The sequence below is a fragment of the Phacochoerus africanus genome, chromosome 10 (assembly GCF_016906955.1).
Source record: "Phacochoerus africanus isolate WHEZ1 chromosome 10, ROS_Pafr_v1, whole genome shotgun sequence".
NCBI classification, from domain to species: Eukaryota; Metazoa; Chordata; class Mammalia; order Artiodactyla; family Suidae; genus Phacochoerus; species Phacochoerus africanus.
This window is the reverse complement of record NC_062553.1, coordinates 45,913,072-45,918,679: the sequence shown is the minus strand read 5'-3', so window position 1 is coordinate 45,918,679 and position 5,608 is coordinate 45,913,072. Positions and strand designations below refer to the sequence as shown.

At 38.3% G+C, this 5,608-nt stretch overlaps 1 non-coding gene across 1 annotated transcript; it reads left to right on the top strand.

Moving 5' to 3' along the window:
• Nucleotides 1–4,395: 4,395 nt before the first annotated feature.
• Nucleotides 4,396–4,520, top strand: LOC125110433 (small nucleolar RNA SNORA11). Its single transcript, XR_007130617.1, has one exon. It is a non-coding gene; the product is annotated as a small nucleolar RNA SNORA11 (small nucleolar RNA).
• The last annotated feature ends 1,088 nt before the right edge of the window (nucleotides 4,521–5,608 follow it).

Below are 5,608 nucleotides of genomic sequence, written 5' to 3'. Positions count from 1 at the left end.
TAAAATGTTTCTGCAATCGTTAAAGCCCTCATTAAAGCAGAAAACATAGGATGAAGACAGAATTGATTGTATTAGGATGATAACAATCCCAGACTCAGGTAAAAGCTACCTTTAGAATACTTGGTTTCCAAGCAGCTTTCAGAGTTAATGGGGGAGTAAATAGGGAAGAGTAGCCAGAGCACTTTTTTTGTTCTTTTTGCTTTTTATGGCCACACCCACAGCATATGGAATTTCCCAGGCTAGGGGTAGAATGTGAGCTGCAGCTGCCAGCCTATACCACAGCTGCAGCAATGCCAGACTGAGTGAGGCCAGGAATCGAAATCACATCCTCATGGATACTAGTCAGTTTCCTTACCACTGAACTACAATGGGAACTCCCCAGAGAATTTCTTAAAGAAGATTTCCTGCAAATTAAATCATGCCCAGAAACCAGGCATGTCACTTGTCACTGTCACTTGTCACATGTCACTTGTCACTGCGTTGCTCCTGTGGTGAGGGTTTGATCCCTGGCCCAGGAACTTCCACAGTCTATGGGCATGGCAAAAAAATTAAAATAAAATAAAATAAAATAAAATAAAATAAAATAAAATAAAATAAAATAAATCAGGCCCTGAAATTTAAGTAACCCTGAGCTAGTAATTGGCAGACCAAGGGCATAAACATAGATTGTGTCTGGCTCCTAAAACCAAAACCTCATGGGACCCACTGTTCTATAGATTCAATGCAAAGTAAAATCATAGTAGTGAGAAAAAAAAAAGATGTGATCTTCAATTTCTGAGTTATGTATGTAATCCCGTACCTAGACCAGCCCTCACACAGCTGGTCTTCATGCTCTTTCTATCGTTATTAATTTATTCACACCTTATTTGTTGAATTCTTCCTCTGTGCTAGGCAATGGACTATTGGAAACACAGTGATAAACAAGTCAAATATGGTCCCTGTTCTTATGAAAATTTTCTTTAACGTTTCTTTTTTTTCTTTGTCTTTTCAGGGCACCCGCAGCATATGGAAGTTCCCTGGATAAGGGTCCAATCAGAGCTGCAGCTGCTGGCCTATGCAACAGCCACAGCAACACCAGATCTGAGCCACATCTGTGATCCACACCACACACAGCTCATGGCAACATCGGATCCTTAACTTGAGGGAGGCCAGGGATTGAACCCAGTTCTCATGGATCCTAGTCATGTTCATTACAGCTGGCCACAACAACAGGAACACCTAATATTTCTAATAGAGAATACAGCATTAACAAGGTAACACAGGAGGCCAAACAATTAACAGGTGGGACTAAACAGAAGCACTGTGTTAAAGAGAAGAGTGCTGACTTTTAAAGAACCATCATCAGAAAAGTCAAATGGCATCTACTGAGATGATCATGTGGTTTTTGACTTTTCTTTTAATGTGGTGTATGATGTTGATTGATTTCCATATGTTGAACCATCTTTGTGAACCTGGGGTGAATCCCACTTGTTCATGTTGTATGACCTTTTTTATGTTGTTGGATTCAGTTGGCTAAAATTTTGTTGAGAATTTTTTCATCTATATTCATCAAAGATATTGGCCTATAGTTTTCTTTGTTGGTAGTATCTTTGACTGGTTTTGGTAGGGTGAGGGTGGCATCATAGAATGTCTCTGGGAGTGTTCCTTCTTCTTTACATTTTTGTAAAAGTTTAAGGAGGATGGGTATAAGTTCCTCTTTGTATGTTTGATAGAATTTGCCTGTGAAGTCATCTGGTCCTGGTCTTTTATTTGTAGGGAGTGCTTTATGACATATTAAATTTCATTTCTAGCAATTGGTCTGTTCAGTTTATCTATTTCTTCTTGATTCAGTTTTGGAAGGCTATAAATCTCTAGTGCTAGGCACAGTAATCAGACAAACAGAACAAATAAAAGGTATCCAAATTGGAAGAGAAGAGGTAAAATTGTCACTGTATGCCCATGACATGATACTATATATAGAAAACCCTAATGACTCAACTCCAAAACTACTTGAACTGATCAACAAATTCAGCAAAGCAGCAGGATATCAGATTAACATTCAGAAATGTCACATTTCTGTATACTAAAAATGAAACATTGGAAAAGGAATATAAAAGTACAATACCTTTTAAAATTGCACCCTAAAAAAATCAAATACCTGGGAATAAACCTGATCAAGGAGGTGAAAGACTTTTAGGCTGAGAACTATAAAACATTAATCAAGGAAATTAAAGAGGATTCAAAGAAATGGAAAGATATTCCATGCCCCTGGGTTGGAAAAATTTATATCATAAAAATGGCCATACTACCCAAAGCAATTTATAAATTCAATGTGATCTCTATCAAATTACCCATGACATTTTTCACAGCACTAGAACAAACAATCCAAAAATTTATATGGAAACATAAAAGACCCAGAATTGTCAAAGCAATCCTGAGGAACAAAAATCAACCATGAGGCATAACTCTCCCAGACTTAAGGCAATATTACAAGGCCACAGTAATCAAGCCAGTGTGGTATTGGTACCAAAACATACATATAGATCAATGGAACAGAACAGAGAACCCAGAAATGAATCCAGACACCTAAGGTCAATTAATCTTCGACAAAAGAGGCAAGAACATAAAATAGGAAAAAGACAGTCTTTTCAGCAAGTATTGCTGGGAAAATTAGCCACACGTAAATTAATGAAACTGGAAAACACCCTCACACCATGCGCAAAAATAAATTCAAATGGCTTAAACACTTAAATGTAAGACAAGACACCATCAAACTCCTAGAAGAGAACATAGGCAAAACATTCGCTGACATCAGCCTTACAAATGTTTTCTCAGGTCAGTCTCCCAAAGCAAAGAAATAAGAGCAAAAACAAACCAATGAGACCTAATGAAACCAACAAGCTTTTGCACAGCAAAGAAAACCATAAAAAAAAAGACAGAATGGGAGAAAATAGTTTCAAATGATGCAACTGATAAGGGCTTAATCTTTAAAATATACAAACTTATACAACTCAACAGCAAAAAAGCCAACAACCCAACTGAAAAAATGGGCAAAAGACCTAAAGAGACATTTCTCCAAAGAAGACATACAGATGGCCAAAAAGCACATGAAAAAATGCTCAACATCACTGATTATTAGAGAAAAGCAAATCAAAGCTACTATGAGGTACCACTTCACACCAGTCAGAATGGCCATCATTAATAATTCCACAAATAACAAATGCTGGAGAGAGCATGGAGAAAAGGGTCCCCTCCTGCACTATTGGTAAGAATGTAAATTGTTACAACTACTATGGAAAACAGTATGGAGGTACCTCGGAAAACTAAAGATAGAACTACCATATGACCCAGCAATTCCATCCTTGGGCATATATGCAGACAAAACTTTCCTTGAAAAAAAAATATACATGCACCCCTGTGTTCATTGCAGCACTATTCACAATAGGTGAGACATAGAAACAACCTAAATGTCCATCAACAGATGAATGGATTAAGAAGACATGGTACACATATACACAACGGAATACTACTCAGCCCTAAAAAAGAACAAAATAATGCTATTTGCAGCAACATGGATGGAACTAGAGACTCTCATACTAAGTAAAGTAAGTTCGAAATAGAAAAACAAATACCATATGATATCACTTATATCTGGAATCTAATATACAGCACAAATGAATCTTTCCACAGAAAAGAAAATCATGGACATGGAGAATAAATTTGTGGTTGCCTGGGGGGAGAGCAAGGGAGTGGGATGAACTCGGAGTTTCGGGTTAATAGATTCAAACTATTGCCTTTGTAATGGATAAGCAACAAGATCCTGCTGTATAGCACTGGGAACTGTATCTAGTCACTTATGATGGAGCTTGACAATGTGAGTAAAAGGAATGTATATGTGTATGTGTGACTGCGTGACCTTGATGTACAGTAGAAAATGGACAAAATACTGTAAACCAGCTATAATGAAAAAAAATAAAAATCATTAAATTTTAAAAAAGAATACCAATTTGAAACCTTTACCTGAAGGGGTGGAAGGGAGAACCACACCTTTCAACACACTTACTTCCAAATCTGATTTGAGTGTTCATGTCTTTCATTCAAAAGAGAAAGAGGCACACTCCAAGTTAACCCATGATTGTTCCAAGACACCCCAATAATGGCACAACAAAATATCAAGGTCTGTCTCTGACCAGATAGCTGCAGAATCCCTTTAAAGCTCCTTCATGAAAATAGAGAAGAAAACATCAATGTACAGTCACGTATAAGTAGACTCGGCAGAAGATCATGGATCTCATCTTACTTACATGGAAAATTCTCTAGATATTGGGGGTGGGGTATTGAGTGGTTAAAAGGACAGTTTTGCTATTTTTTATTGCCATTGCTTTATATTGGGTTAAAAAGTTAAAAACAGCTAATGGGGTATGCTTAGAGTAGGAAGATCCTGAAGAAATGGCTCCTTGGTTTAAAGCACAGCCAACAGGTTCATTGTGACAAGGGGACAAAAAACCCATGGTCGTCCTATGAACAAATACCCAACACCTGTTCCTCTGTACCCCCACGTGAGCAGGACCAGGGGGACAGGGCTCAATACTGGAAGAAAAAGGCAGCTTTCAGTGGAGAAGTTTGCTGTCTAGGGGGACATGGGCCAAGTGTAGTCTTATAGACATAAAGGCTTTGAACTTCTCTTTTCAAGGAAAAGACAGAACAAAAATAGATTCCAACTATGGAAGAAGTGAAAGTTTGGAGACAATGAAAAATCAGTGGTTACCAGGTGCTGGGCGGGGGGCAGAGAGATGAATTAACAGTGTACAGAAGTTTTTAAGAGCAGCGAAAATACTCTGTAAGACATTATAATGATGGATATATGTCAATGTATTTCTGTCCAAAGCCACTGAAGTGCAACACTATTCACTTTGTTAAAGTAAACTCTAAGGAGAACTGAAGACTTTGGTCATTATATGTCAGTATAGCTCATCTGCTGTTAAAAATTTTTAAAAAGACAGTACCGCTCTGGTGAATGATGTTGATAAAATGGCAATGCTTGTGCAGGGAGGGGCATATGGGGAATTTCCATACCTTCCTGTCAATTTTTTTATAAACCTAAAAGTGATTTTTAAAAAGTCTTTTAAAAAAAATGGGAGTTCCTGTTGTGGTTCAGTGGGTTAAGAACCTAACATAGTGTCTGTGAAGATGCAAGTTCATTTCCTGGTCTCACTCAGTGGGTTAAGAATCCAGCATTGCCACAAGGTGCAACATAGTTCTCAGATGTGGCTCCAATCCAGTGTTGCCATGGCTGTGGTGTAGGCTGGCGGCTTCAGCTCTGATTTAACCACTAGCCTGGGGATTTCCATATGCCACAGGTGTGGCCCGAAAAAAGAAAAAGAAAAAAGAATTTTTAAAAAATTAAAGCTGTTAGGGATTTTCTGTGGTTTTCTGAAACCCATTGTAGAGAATTCCAAGGCCACATCCAAGTTCAGCAGGGAGGTGCCAGGATGTGGGCAATGGCAGCAAAGTGACAGCTACAATGTCAGAAGAGAGCCTGGGGTCAAAACACAGCTGGGGGAGTTCCTGTTGTGGCTCAGCAGTAACAAACCAGACTAGTATACATGAGGATGCATGTTCAAACCCT